The 13,836-nt window shown below is 43.9% G+C and overlaps 5 non-coding genes and 1 pseudogene across 5 annotated transcripts; all 6 read left to right on the top strand.

Moving 5' to 3' along the window:
* The first annotated feature begins 6,121 nt into the window (after positions 1-6,121).
* On the top strand, positions 6,122-6,297 carry LOC141207279 (U2 spliceosomal RNA; annotated as a pseudogene).
* Positions 6,298-7,415: 1,118 nt separating this feature from the next.
* LOC141207198 (U2 spliceosomal RNA) lies at positions 7,416-7,606 on the top strand. The gene has a single exon (XR_012277619.1). It is a non-coding gene; the product is annotated as a U2 spliceosomal RNA (small nuclear RNA).
* Positions 7,607-8,724: 1,118 nt separating this feature from the next.
* On the top strand, positions 8,725-8,915 carry LOC141207620 (U2 spliceosomal RNA). The gene has a single exon (XR_012277951.1). It is a non-coding gene; the product is annotated as a U2 spliceosomal RNA (small nuclear RNA).
* Positions 8,916-10,030: 1,115 nt separating this feature from the next.
* Positions 10,031-10,221, top strand: LOC141207618 (U2 spliceosomal RNA). Its single transcript, XR_012277949.1, has one exon. It is a non-coding gene; the product is annotated as a U2 spliceosomal RNA (small nuclear RNA).
* Positions 10,222-11,336: 1,115 nt separating this feature from the next.
* On the top strand, positions 11,337-11,527 carry LOC141207617 (U2 spliceosomal RNA). Its single transcript, XR_012277948.1, has one exon. It is a non-coding gene; the product is annotated as a U2 spliceosomal RNA (small nuclear RNA).
* Positions 11,528-12,642: 1,115 nt separating this feature from the next.
* LOC141207616 (U2 spliceosomal RNA) lies at positions 12,643-12,833 on the top strand. Its single transcript, XR_012277947.1, has one exon. It is a non-coding gene; the product is annotated as a U2 spliceosomal RNA (small nuclear RNA).
* Positions 12,834-13,836: the final 1,003 nt, after the last annotated feature.

The raw sequence follows: 13,836 nt of genomic DNA, 5'->3' as shown, positions 1-13,836 counted from the left end.
GGATTTTTCATGTTCAAAGTTGCAGAAGCCAGATTACAAGCTCATTTTGGTTCAACTTCAGCAACTGTGCATTGCATTGCCATGTAATGTGATGCAATGCTATCTTTCTAGCTCTCCCTTTTTACTTCCTTTTGGATAAACAGACATATTAGGCAAGCATTTTGGAGCTTTCACCTAAATAACTACAGGTGGTGAGATAAGCTGCACAATATAATTGACCTTTCAGTATATTGTTGCACACACACCATCTATTTAGCAAATGCCCTTGTTATCAACAGCAGCCTTTTAAACTCACCTGAGCTAACAGGTATGTGCGCTGGTTACTCTGCTGCGCTTAAAATTTCTTTTTTGGTTTGCTACAATGCCTTTTCTGAAACGTTGTCTCCTTCTGCTGGAACACTGACTTCTTTCATTTAATGCCTGCAGACTATAAAAGAGAACCCAACCCAAAAAGTTTGGTTGATTAGTCTGTGGCATTCTGTTAAACTGTTGCTTATGGCGGTCTCTGTGAGCTTCTCAGCGACATTCAGCCAGCCAGGTATCCTGCCTGCAGTAGATGGAATGTGGCAATGGAACGCTGGCTGCGCGTGTCATAATAGGCTCTGAGCCTTTATATACCTGTGCACAGCAGCAGCCACCTTCAGTCTGCTGCTGGACAGCCAGCAGCAGCAGCAGCAGCAGGAGAGGTATGTAATCAGGAGCCCTCCTGCTAAGGGTAGACAGCTGCTCGTTCCACCCCACCCCCCACCTTAATTGGTTCTCCTCCCTTCCAACGGTGTTGAGGCGGGTGGGAACAGCAGGGGGTGAAGGTGCTGTGTTTAAAGAGGTGGAGTTATGCAGATCTAAAACGCGTGGATTGCAGCAGCAGCAAGCCGAAAAGTGCAGGCATGTAAGGGATCTAGAGGTTGACAACATGTCTTCTTAACGGGAGTCCAGGAGCTCATCTCCACAAATGGACTTTTTAGGATCCTTGGGTGGCTCCGTAGTTTGAAACCAATTCTGGTTATCGCTTCTCGGCCTTTTGGCTAAGATACCATATCTTGCCAGAAGGATTCTAAGCCAATCGTGCCCTTGGCCTTGAGGCATCGGCGGTGTAAAAGCCGTCTTAAGCCTCATGCTGCTTTAGGGGGCAGATACGCAAAGAAACCAAGAAGGCGATCGACCCTATCTACCTTTTGAAGATGGCATCAGCAGTAGCGGCCGCAGTGCGCTATGCCAGAGCTGGTGACCTTCGCATCAAGAACTCTTTCAAGATCGAAGTGGACGATGCATCCAAGGAGAAGATGACCTTGAAGTTTTTCGTGAGGAGAGTGCTGCTGGAGATCCTAGGAGTAAAGAGGGAAGACATCCTGGCCCTTCAAGATCGCCCCGGTTCCTTCACTTTGACTCTGGAGTCGGAGTATGCGTGCCAGAACCTCTTCCGCCAGATTCACCTGCACCTTTCAGATGAGGATCTTAAAGGACTCACCTTTGTCATCCTTTACTCCGGTGGAGAGAAGCCGCTCGTGGTTCAGATGAGCAACCCTCATGTTCCCTTAGTTAATATTATTTGCTTTCTTCAAAACTATTTCCCAGAACTGCGCTATTCCCACAAGGTCATGAATGAGGAAAACCTCTGGACGGGAAAGCATAAATTTTTTGTTAAATTTTGTGAAGATCCAAATGGCATTGGTGGTCAGCGTCATCCTCCGTCAAGTTTCCTGATCGGTAGGGAGCGGGGGCGCCTCTTCTACCCGGACATGCCCCTCTTCTGCCGGAAATGCATGTGTTTCGGTCACACTTATGAGAACTGCAAGGAGGAGGTGGCAATCTGTAAGAAGTGCTACAAGCATGGACATGCCACAATGGACTGTACCAATGAGATGGTGTGCAACATCTGCCGGGTCCCAGGTCACTCCTTCCGGGAGTGTCCTTTGAAGAAAAAGGCGGAAACCTATGCTGAAACGCTGGCAAAGCAACCTGCCCGTGTGCCTCCATCTGCTCCCGGGGGGCAGAGGCAACCCTCTGCTGTTCCTGCTCCTGCGGGTGCGTCTACAGCGCGGGGGCAGTCTTCTAGCTCTCCAGTACCTGCTCCACAGACCAAGCCTGCTAGTACATCAGGTGGTACGTCTGCACCTGCTGCACAGAGGAAGCCAACCAACCCTCCTGCTCCTGCTGCTAAGGGGGGTCCCACCGGTGTTCCTGTATCTACTGTGCGAACACAACCCCCTGTAGGCGGGTCCACAAGCACTTCAGTGCCTGCTGCACAGGGAAAACCTGCCAGTTCTCCTATTCCTGCTGCGCATAAGCCCACGTCTATGCAGAAACCTCCAGCTGAGAAACCTGTCCGTCCTGAGAGGAGGGAAGCTTCATCTAAGGACTGGGCTGCTGATTCTGATCCGGGTGATATGGTGGTGGAGGGGAGTCCCTCTGCTGAAATCGGGACATTTAGCTCGGAGGAAGAAGCAATGGAGCTGGAAACTCGTAGGAAAAGGAAAACAGATGATAGGTCTGATGAGAATGTGGCCAGGGAGACTTCCAAGAAGTGTCCATTAAAACCAAGTCTTCTGCAATACAAGCCAATGGCTCCCGCTGCCCCTCCTGAGGAGCCAAGGCCTTCAGACCCTATAAACATTTATTTTTCGGACTCAGAAGTGCAGAGCCCGTTAACATCGGTGGGCTTTATGTCTGATTCTGACAGTAGTGTGACCTGAACTATCCTATCATGACCTCATCAATTAAAGTAGCCTCGCTCAATGTGAGGAGTATAAGGGGCTCTAAAAGAAGGGCTGCTTTGTTTTCCTACCTGTCAACAGTGGACTGTGATGTCTTTTGTTTGCAAGAATGTAACATTGACTTTGATATGAATTATGCAGATTTAAGAAAAGATTGGCCTCATGGGCCCTCTATCTGGTCCGGAGATAATGAAAATCGTTCCTCTGGCATTGGAGTGCTGTTTAGGTCGCATGACTTTAAAATCAACTCTTTTGTGGACATTTCTTCTGGACGTGCTCTTTTCTTAAATATTAGTTTTAAAGGTGTGGACTTTAGACTTTTGAACATTTATGCTTCTCCGGTGAAGGAAGAGAGACATCAGTTGTTTGAAGATGTGCAATATTACCTACCTGGTTCATCGCCTCTGATGTTCTGTGGGGATTTCAATTGTGTCTTGCCTGGTGAAGGGAGAAGCGGGAGTTCCACCGTTCCTAAAAAAGACAAAACAGAGAAACAACTAAAGGATTTGTTAACTGATTTTTTTCTTAGAGACTCCTGGAAAGAGATCCGTAGTAATGATCCCGGTTATACTTGGGAGAACTCTTCTTCTAAATCTCGTATTGATTTTATTTTCATGTCCCAATATGTGAATGTCAAATCTGTTGTCTTAATCCCAAACATTTTTTCAGATCATAAGATGTTGCTATCAGAGTTAGAATTACCTGGGCTTGTCAAGGCAAGAGGAGTTTGGAGGCTAAATACAACATTGTTACAAGATCCTAAGGTAAGAACAGATTTTAAAGCGTTTTTTAATTATTTAAGAACAAAACAACAAAAATTTTTAACTCTGCTAGAATGGTGGGAATACAGCAAGATGAAGATAAAAAGTTTTTTTATCAAGGTCAGCATAGCCAATGCAAGAGAAAAGTCCGCTTGGCATAAAAGGCTTATTACTAAATTGCAGACCTGTTATCAACTAAGAGATGTGGGACTTGAAATGGACGATTTAATTGAAGCAACAAAAAAAGAAATTAAAAAGAGTATAGAGTCGAAGGGTAAGGAAATAATTTATAACTCAAAAATTGAAGTGATGGAGAAAAATGAAAAGTGCTCAAGATTTTTTTTTAAAAAAGTAGTTGCTGCTAAGGAAATGATAACAGAATTAGAGGGTGAAACTACAACTGAAGGTATGCTCAACCAAGCTCACCAGTTTTATCAGCAGCTTTTTAATGAGAAAACTATAGACCAGTCTTTTACTGAAGATGCCCTTAATTCATTAAAAAATAGTCTGAGCCGCGAAGACCAAGAATTGTTATGCACTGAAGTCACCTTGTCGGAAGTAGATGCTGCTATCAAAAGTTTTTCCTATGGGAAAACCCCTGGTTCTGACGGTTTGCCTGTTGAATTTTATCGTGAATTTTGGAATTTTTTAAAACCCGACTTGTTTTTAGTAATCAAAGAAGCTTTTAAGTGTGATATCCTGCCTATATCTTGGAGAAGTGGTCTGGTCTCCCTGATTTTTAAAAAAGGAGCCAAATCCCATCTGGCAAACTGGAGACCAATCACACTGTTGAATGTTGATTACAAGTTGATGTCCAAAATTTTAGTGAACCGTTTTAAAAAAGTTTTATCCAAAGTTATTTATGAAGACCAGGTATGTGGGGTGCCAGGAAGAGGAGTTGCGGAGCATCTCAATACCATCCGCGATGTCATATGGTACCAGCAATCCAGGAAGCAAGACTTAGCAATTTTATCGTTGGATTTTCAAAAGGCTTTTGATCGTGTCTCTCATTGTTTTTTATGGTTGGTTTTAAAAAAAATGGGCTTCCCTGAAATTTTTATCAAGCAAGTGGCACTTTTATATAAGAACTCTTTTAGTAAAATTTTAATCAATGGATTTTTGTCTAATGAAGTGTTTTTGCATTCAGGTGTGAAGCAAGGCTGCCCTTTGTCCCCAGTGCTATTTATATGTGCAATAGAGCCTCTTTTATCTATGCTACGAGAGGATAAAGTGATTAAAGGTGTCCCTATCCGTGGAGGACATGGAAGAGATGTGAAGGTAATGGGCTACATGGATGATATTACTATTTTTTGTTCATCACCTGCCGCTCTCAGGAGAGCTATAAGAACGACCAATTTTTTTTGTGAAGCCTCAGGTTTTAAGTTAAACATTGAGAAATGTGATTGTTTTGTCCGTGGCAATTGGGCGGATGTGTCCATCCCTGATCTCCCGATGCAGTCAGAGAAGATTAAAATTCTGGGCGTGATTTTTGATCGACAGAATGATGGAATGAAGAGCTGGGATGGAGTAAGGGACAAAATACAAAAGAAGATTGACTTTTGGAAATTAAGAAAATTAACAATCGAAGGTAAAGTTTTAATTATTAAGGCCCTTCTGCTTCCTGTCATGTTATATCTCAGTTATGTTTATCCCCCAAGTGACCTTACAGCGAGAAGATTACAGAGAATGCTGTTTGAATTTGTGTGGAACTCTAAGTTCGAAAAGGTGAAGAGAGAAACAATGTACAAGATGCACCACCTTGGTGGTAAGGATGTTCCCAACGTCAAACTGTTTTTATACTCCAAGTTTTTTAGCCTCTGTTTTAAATATATGTTTGCTTCAAGCCCTTGGGCACATTTTTTAAGATATGCAGCTGGCCACATTTTTAGGAGGCGAAAGTGGATATCCATTTCTTTAACAAGCCCAGTGTTGTTATCACCTCCACAACAATATGCCATCCTGGAGAAAGTTATCAGATTATATGGCCTAGATTCTTTTGAGATGGAGACATTGAAGAATGCAAGGAAGCTGCTGCAGCAATTAAAAAAGAAAGAAACTTTGACGCCCATAAGCCATTATTCATATAGCAGAGTCACTAAAATATGGAATTTAACAAATGCACCTTACCTGATGAATCAACATAAAGACTTAGCTTGGATGATTGTGCAGGAATGTTTACCGACTCGTGATTTCCAGTATAAAAGAAGACTGAGCACTATACAAACCTGCCCGAGGCATCAGTGCAATAATGATGAGACTACTATGCACCTTATTTGGAATTGTGATTTTGCACAGCAAGTGTGGAAAGACTGTGGTGAGCTTTTAAAATTTTTATCTGGTCTTAATTTTTTAAGCCATGAAGTGGTTTTATATGGGATTTTACCAAACATGACGAAAGAAAAAGAGAGAGTTTTATGGTGCACTTTGAGTTGTGTTAAAAGTGCTCTATGGAAGACCAGAAACATATTGTTGTTTAAAAGAGACTATATAGAAGTCAAGGATTGTATAAGACTGGCATTAAGTGAAATTTATATGTACTACCTAATGGATATGAAGAAGCTTGGAAAGAAAAGAGCCCTGAGTATATGGAACTATCACCTATGGAAGATGTTATTTTAAAGCTCTGAAGAAAAGATAAAGACTACGATATTTTAAATATAAACGCAAAATCTGTTCTTATCAGTTTAATATCTGATACGTCCCCTATCTGGGGACCATATATTAAATGGATTTTTAGAACAGGGAGATGGAAAAAGAGCTTGCTCTGTCCACTCCACGCATTGACCTGGTATTGCAGTATCTCCAGGACCGGTGCACCCCTTCTTTAATGCAGTTTCTAAAATCAGAAAGAATTGAATTCAATGTTTTTTGTTCATTTTGCTTGTTTGTCGGATTTTGGGATGGACTCTTTGGCTCTGCTTTTCTTCTCCTCATTGGATTTTTCATGTTCAAAGTTGCAGAAGCCAGATTACAAGCTCATTTTGGTTCAACTTCAGCAACTGTGCATTGCATTGCCATGTAATGTGATGCAATGCTATCTTTCTAGCTCTCCCTTTTTACTTCCTTTTGGATAAACAGACATATTAGGCAAGCATTTTGGAGCTTTCACCTAAATAACTACAGGTGGTGAGATAAGCTGCACAATATAATTGACCTTTCAGTATATTGTTGCACACACACCATCTATTTAGCAAATGCCCTTGTTATCAACAGCAGCCTTTTAAACTCACCTGAGCTAACAGGTATGTGCGCTGGTTACTCTGCTGCGCTTAAAATTTCTTTTTTGGTTTGCTACAATGCCTTTTCTGAAACGTTGTCTCCTTCTGCTGGAACACTGACTTCTTTCATTTAATGCCTGCAGACTATAAAAGAGAACCCAACCCAAAAAGTTTGGTTGATTAGTCTGTGGCATTCTGTTAAACTGTTGCTTATGGCGGTCTCTGTGAGCTTCTCAGCGACATTCAGCCAGCCAGGTATCCTGCCTGCAGTAGATGGAATGTGGCAATGGAACGCTGGCTGCGCGTGTCATAATAGGCTCTGAGCCTTTATATACCTGTGCACAGCAGCAGCCACCTTCAGTCTGCTGCTGGACAGCCAGCAGCAGCAGCAGCAGCAGGAGAGGTATGTAATCAGGAGCCCTCCTGCTAAGGGTAGACAGCTGCTCGTTCCACCCCACCCCCCGCCTTAATTGGTTCTCCTCCCTTCCAACGGTGTTGAGGCGGGTGGGAACAGCAGGGGGTGAAGGTGCTGTGTTTAAAGAGGTGGAGTTATGCAGATCTAAAACGCGTGGATTGCAGCAGCAGCAAGCCGAAAAGTGCAGGCATGTAAGGGATCTAGAGGTTGACAACATGTCTTCTTAACGGGAGTCCAGGAGCTCATCTCCACAAATGGACTTTTTAGGATCCTTGGGTGGCTCCGTAGTTTGAAACCAATTCTGGTTATCGCTTCTCGGTCTTTTGGCTAAGATCAAGTGTAGTATCTGTTCTTATCAGTTTAATATCTGATACGTCCCCTATCTGGGGACCATATATTAAATGGATTTTTAGAACAGGGAGATGGAAAAAGAGCTTGCTCTGTCCACTCCACGCATTGACCTGGTATTGCAGTATCTCCAGGACCGGTGCACCCCTTCTTTAATGCAGTTTCTAAAATCAGAAAGAATTGAATTCAATGTTTTTTGTTCATTTTGCTTGTTTGTCGGATTTTGGGATGGACTCTTTGGCTCTGCTTTTCTTCTCCTCATTGGATTTTTCATGTTCAAAGTTGCAGAAGCCAGATTACAAGCTCATTTTGGTTCAACTTCAGCAACTGTGCATTGCATTGCCATGTAATGTGATGCAATGCTATCTTTCTAGCTCTCCCTTTTTACTTCCTTTTGGATAAACAGACATATTAGCCCAGCATTTTGGAGCTTTCACCTAAATAACTACAGGTGGTGAGATAAGCTGCACAATATAATTGACCTTTCAGTATATTGTTGCACACACACCATCTATTTAGCAAATGCCCTTGTTATCAACAGCAGCCTTTTAAACTCACCTGAGCTAACAGGTATGTGCGCTGGTTACTCTGCTGCGCTTAAAATTTCTTTTTTGGTTTGCTACAATGCCTTTTCTGAAACGTTGTCTCCTTCTGCTGGAACACTGACTTCTTTCATTTAATGCCTGCAGACTATAAAAGAGAACCCAACCCAAAAAGTTTGGTTGATTAGTCTGTGGCATTCTGTTAAACTGTTGCTTATGGCGGTCTCTGTGAGCTTCTCAGCGACATTCAGCCAGCCAGGTATCCTGCCTGCAGTAGATGGAATGTGGCAATGGAACGCTGGCTGCGCGTGTCATAATAGGCTCTGAGCCTTTATATACCTGTGCACAGCAGCAGCCACCTTCAGTCTGCTGCTGGACAGCCAGCAGCAGCAGCAGCAGCAGGAGAGGTATGTAATCAGGAGCCCTCCTGCTAAGGGTAGACAGCTGCTCGTTCCACCCCACCCCCCGCCTTAATTGGTTCTCCTCCCTTCCAACGGTGTTGAGGCGGGTGGGAACAGCAGGGGGTGAAGGTGCTGTGTTTAAAGAGGTGGAGTTATGCAGATCTAAAACGCGTGGATTGCAGCAGCAGCAAGCCGAAAAGTGCAGGCATGTAAGGGATCTAGAGGTTGACAACATGTCTTCTTAACGGGAGTCCAGGAGCTCATCTCCACAAATGGACTTTTTAGGATCCTTGGGTGGCTCCGTAGTTTGAAACCAATTCTGGTTATCGCTTCTCGGCCTTTTGGCTAAGATCAAGTGTAGTATCTGTTCTTATCAGTTTAATATCTGATACGTCCCCTATCTGGGGACCATATATTAAATGGATTTTTAGAACAGGGAGATGGAAAAAGAGCTTGCTCTGTCCACTCCACGCATTGACCTGGTATTGCAGTATCTCCAGGACCGGTGCACCCCTTCTTTAATGCAGTTTCTAAAATCAGAAAGAATTGAATTCAATGTTTTTTGTTCATTTTGCTTGTTTGTCGGATTTTGGGATGGACTCTTTGGCTCTGCTTTTCTTCTCCTCATTGGATTTTTCATGTTCAAAGTTGCAGAAGCCAGATTACAAGCTCATTTTGGTTCAACTTCAGCAACTGTGCATTGCATTGCCATGTAATGTGATGCAATGCTATCTTTCTAGCTCTCCCTTTTTACTTCCTTTTGGATAAACAGACATATTAGGCAAGCATTTTGGAGCTTTCACCTAAATAACTACAGGTGGTGAGATAAGCTGCACAATATAATTGACCTTTCAGTATATTGTTGCACACACACCATCTATTTAGCAAATGCCCTTGTTATCAACAGCAGCCTTTTAAACTCACCTGAGCTAACAGGTATGTGCGCTGGTTACTCTGCTGCGCTTAAAATTTCTTTTTTGGTTTGCTACAATGCCTTTTCTGAAACGTTGTCTCCTTCTGCTGGAACACTGACTTCTTTCATTTAATGCCTGCAGACTATAAAAGAGAACCCAACCCAAAAAGTTTGGTTGATTAGTCTGTGGCATTCTGTTAAACTGTTGCTTATGGCGGTCTCTGTGAGCTTCTCAGCGACATTCAGCCAGCCAGGTATCCTGCCTGCAGTAGATGGAATGTGGCAATGGAACGCTGGCTGCGCGTGTCATAATAGGCTCTGAGCCTTTATATACCTGTGCACAGCAGCAGCCACCTTCAGTCTGCTGCTGGACAGCCAGCAGCAGCAGCAGCAGGAGAGGTATGTAATCAGGAGCCCTCCTGCTAAGGGTAGACAGCTGCTCGTTCCACCCCACCCCCCGCCTTAATTGGTTCTCCTCCCTTCCAACGGTGTTGAGGCGGGTGGGAACAGCAGGGGGTGAAGGTGCTGTGTTTAAAGAGGTGGAGTTATGCAGATCTAAAACGCGTGGATCGCAGCAGCAGCAAGCCGAAAAGTGCAGGCATGTAAGGGATCTAGAGGTTGACAACATGTCTTCTTAACGGGAGTCCAGGAGCTCATCTCCACAAATGGACTTTTCAGGATCCTTGGGTGGCTCCCTAGTTTGAAACCAATTCTGGTTATCGCTTCTCGGCCTTTTGGCTAAGATCAAGTGTAGTATCTGTTCTTATCAGTTTAATATCTGATACGTCCCCTATCTGGGGACCATATATTAAATGGATTTTTAGAACAGGGAGATGGAAAAAGAGCTTGCTCTGTCCACTCCACGCATTGACCTGGTATTGCAGTATCTCCAGGACCGGTGCACCCCTTCTTTAATGCAGTTTCTAAAATCAGAAAGAATTGAATTCAATGTTTTTTGTTCATTTTGCTTGTTTGTCGGATTTTGGGATGGACTCTTTGGCTTTGCTTTTCTTCTCCTCATTGGATTTTTCATGTTCAAAGTTGCAGAAGCCAGATTACAAGCTCATTTTGGTTCAACTTCAGCAACTGTGCATTGCATTGCCATGTAATGTGATGCAATGCTATCTTTCTAGCTCTCCCTTTTTACTTCCTTTTGGATAAACAGACATATTAGGCAAGCATTTTGGAGCTTTCACCTAAATAACTACAGGTGGTGAGATAAGCTGCACAATATAATTGACCTTTCAGTATATTGTTGCACACACACCATCTATTTAGCAAATGCCCTTGTTATCAACAGCAGCCTTTTAAACTCACCTGAGCTAACAGGTATGTGCGCTGGTTACTCTGCTGCGCTTAAAATTTCTTTTTTGGTTTGCTACAATGCCTTTTCTGAAACGTTGTCTCCTTCTGCTGGAACACTGACTTCTTTCATTTAATGCCTGCAGACTATAAAAGAGAACCCAACCCAAAAAGTTTGGTTGATTAGTCTGTGGCATTCTGTTAAACTGTTGCTTATGGCGGTCTCTGTGAGCTTCTCAGCGACATTCAGCCAGCCAGGTATCCTGCCTGCAGTAGATGGAATGTGGCAATGGAACGCTGGCTGCGCGTGTCATAATAGGCTCTGAGCCTTTATATACCTGTGCACAGCAGCAGCCACCTTCAGTCTGCTGCTGGACAGCCAGCAGCAGCAGCAGCAGGAGAGGTATGTAATCAGGAGCCCTCCTGCTAAGGGTAGACAACTGCTCGTTCCACCCCACCCCCCGCCTTAATTGGTTCTCCTCCCTTCCAACGGTGTTGAGGCGGGTGGGAACAGCAGGGGGTGAAGGTGCTGTGTTTAAAGAGGTGGAGTTATGCAGATCTAAAACGCGTGGATTGCAGCAGCAGCAAGCCGAAAAGTGCAGGCATGTAAGGGATCTAGAGGTTGACAACATGTCTTCTTAACGGGAGTCCAGGAGCTCATCTCCACAAATGGACTTTTTAGGATCCTTGGGTGGCTCCGTAGTTTGAAACCAATTCTGGTTATCGCTTCTCGGCCTTTTGGCTAAGATCAAGTGTAGTATCTGTTCTTATCAGTTTAATATCTGATACGTCCCCTATCTGGGGACCATATATTAAATGGATTTTTAGAACAGGGAGATGGAAAAAGAGCTTGCTCTGTCCACTCCACGCATTGACCTGGTATTGCAGTATCTCCAGGACCGGTGCACCCCTTCTTTAATGCAGTTTCTAAAATCAGAAAGAATTGAATTCAATGTTTTTTGTTCATTTTGCTTGTTTGTCGGATTTTGGGATGGACTCTTTGGCTTTGCTTTTCTTCTCCTCATTGGATTTTTCATGTTCAAAGTTGCAGAAGCCAGATTACAAGCTCATTTTGGTTCAACTTCAGCAACTGTGCATTGCATTGCCATGTAATGTGATGCAATGCTATCTTTCTAGCTCTCCCTTTTTACTTCCTTTTGGATAAACAGACATATTAGGCAAGCATTTTGGAGCTTTCACCTAAATAACTACAGGTGGTGAGATAAGCTGCACAATATAATTGACCTTTCAGTATATTGTTGCACACACACCATCTATTTAGCAAATGCCCTTGTTATCAACAGCAGCCTTTTAAACTCACCTGAGCTAACAGGTATGTGCGCTGGTTACTCTGCTGCGCTTAAAATTTCTTTTTTGGTTTGCTACAATGCCTTTTCTGAAACGTTGTCTCCTTCTGCTGGAACACTGACTTCTTTCATTTAATGCCTGCAGACTATAAAAGAGAACCCAACCCAAAAAGTTTGGTTGATTAGTCTGTGGCATTCTGTTAAACTGTTGCTTATGGCGGTCTCTGTGAGCTTCTCAGCGACATTCAGCCAGCCAGGTATCCTGCCTGCAGTAGATGGAATGTGGCAATGGAACGCTGGCTGCGCGTGTCATAATAGGCTCTGAGCCTTTATATACCTGTGCACAGCAGCAGCCACCTTCAGTCTGCTGCTGGACAGCCAGCAGCAGCAGCAGCAGGAGAGGTATGTAATCAGGAGCCCTCCTGCTAAGGGTAGACAGCTGCTCGTTCCACCCCACCCCCCGCCTTAATTGGTTCTCCTCCCTTCCAACGGTGTTGAGGCGGGTGGGAACAGCAGGGGGTGAAGGTGCTGTGTTTAAAGAGGTGGAGTTATGCAGATCTAAAACGCGTGGATTGCAGCAGCAGCAAGCCGAAAAGTGCAGGCATGTAAGGGATCTAGAGGTTGACAACATGTCTTCTTAACGGGAGTCCAGGAGCTCATCTCCACAAATGGACTTTTTAGGATCCTTGGGTGGCTCCGTAGTTTGAAACCAATTCTGGTTATCGCTTCTCGGCCTTTTGGCTAAGATCAAGTGTAGTATCTGTTCTTATCAGTTTAATATCTGATACGTCCCCTATCTGGGGACCATATATTAAATGGATTTTTAGAACAGGGAGATGGAAAAAGAGCTTGCTCTGTCCACTCCACGCATTGACCTGGTATTGCAGTATCTCCAGGACCGGTGCACCCCTTCTTTAATGCAGTTTCTAAAATCAGAAAGAATTGAATTCAATGTTTTTTGTTCATTTTGCTTGTTTGTCGGATTTTGGGATGGACTCTTTGGCTCTGCTTTTCTTCTCCTCATTGGATTTTTCATGTTCAAAGTTGCAGAAGCCAGATTACAAGCTCATTTTGGTTCAACTTCAGCAACTGTGCATTGCATTGCCATGTAATGTGATGCAATGCTATCTTTCTAGCTCTCCCTTTTTACTTCCTTTTGGATAAACAGACATATTAGGCAAGCATTTTGGAGCTTTCACCTAAATAACTACAGGTGGTGAGATAAGCTGCACAATATAATTGACCTTTCAGTATATTGTTGCACACACACCATCTATTTAGCAAATGCCCTTGTTATCAACAGCAGCCTTTTAAACTCACCTGAGCTAACAGGTATGTGCGCTGGTTACTCTGCTGCGCTTAAAATTTCTTTTTTGGTTTGCTACAATGCCTTTTCTGAAACGTTGTCTCCTTCTGCTGGAACACTGACTTCTTTCATTTAATGCCTGCAGACTATAAAAGAGAACCCAACCCAAAAAGTTTGGTTGATTAGTCTGTGGCATTCTGTTAAACTGTTGCTTATGGCGGTCTCTGTGAGCTTCTCAGCGACATTCAGCCAGCCAGGTATCCTGCCTGCAGTAGATGGAATGTGGCAATGGAACGCTGGCTGCGCGTGTCATAATAGGCTCTGAGCCTTTATATACCTGTGCACAGCAGCAGCCACCTTCAGTCTGCTGCTGGACAGCCAGCAGCAGCAGCAGCAGGAGAGGTATGTAATCAGGAGCCCTCCTGCTAAGGGTAGACAGCTGCTCGTTCCACCCCACCCCCCGCCTTAATTGGTTCTCCTCCCTTCCAACGGTGTTGAGGCGGGTGGGAACAGCAGGGGGTGAAGGTGCTGTGTTTAAAGAGGTGGAGTTATGCAGATCTAAAACGCGTGGATTGCAGCAGCAGCAAGCCGAAAAGTGCAGGCATGTAA

This window comes from Phyllobates terribilis, unplaced genomic scaffold, assembly GCF_046119375.1.
Source record: "Phyllobates terribilis strain yellow unplaced genomic scaffold, ASM4611937v1 Scaffold_160__1_contigs__length_4322635, whole genome shotgun sequence".
NCBI lineage: Eukaryota > Metazoa > Chordata > Amphibia > Anura > Dendrobatidae > Phyllobates > Phyllobates terribilis.
This window is presented reverse-complemented; position numbering and strand designations above follow the sequence as displayed.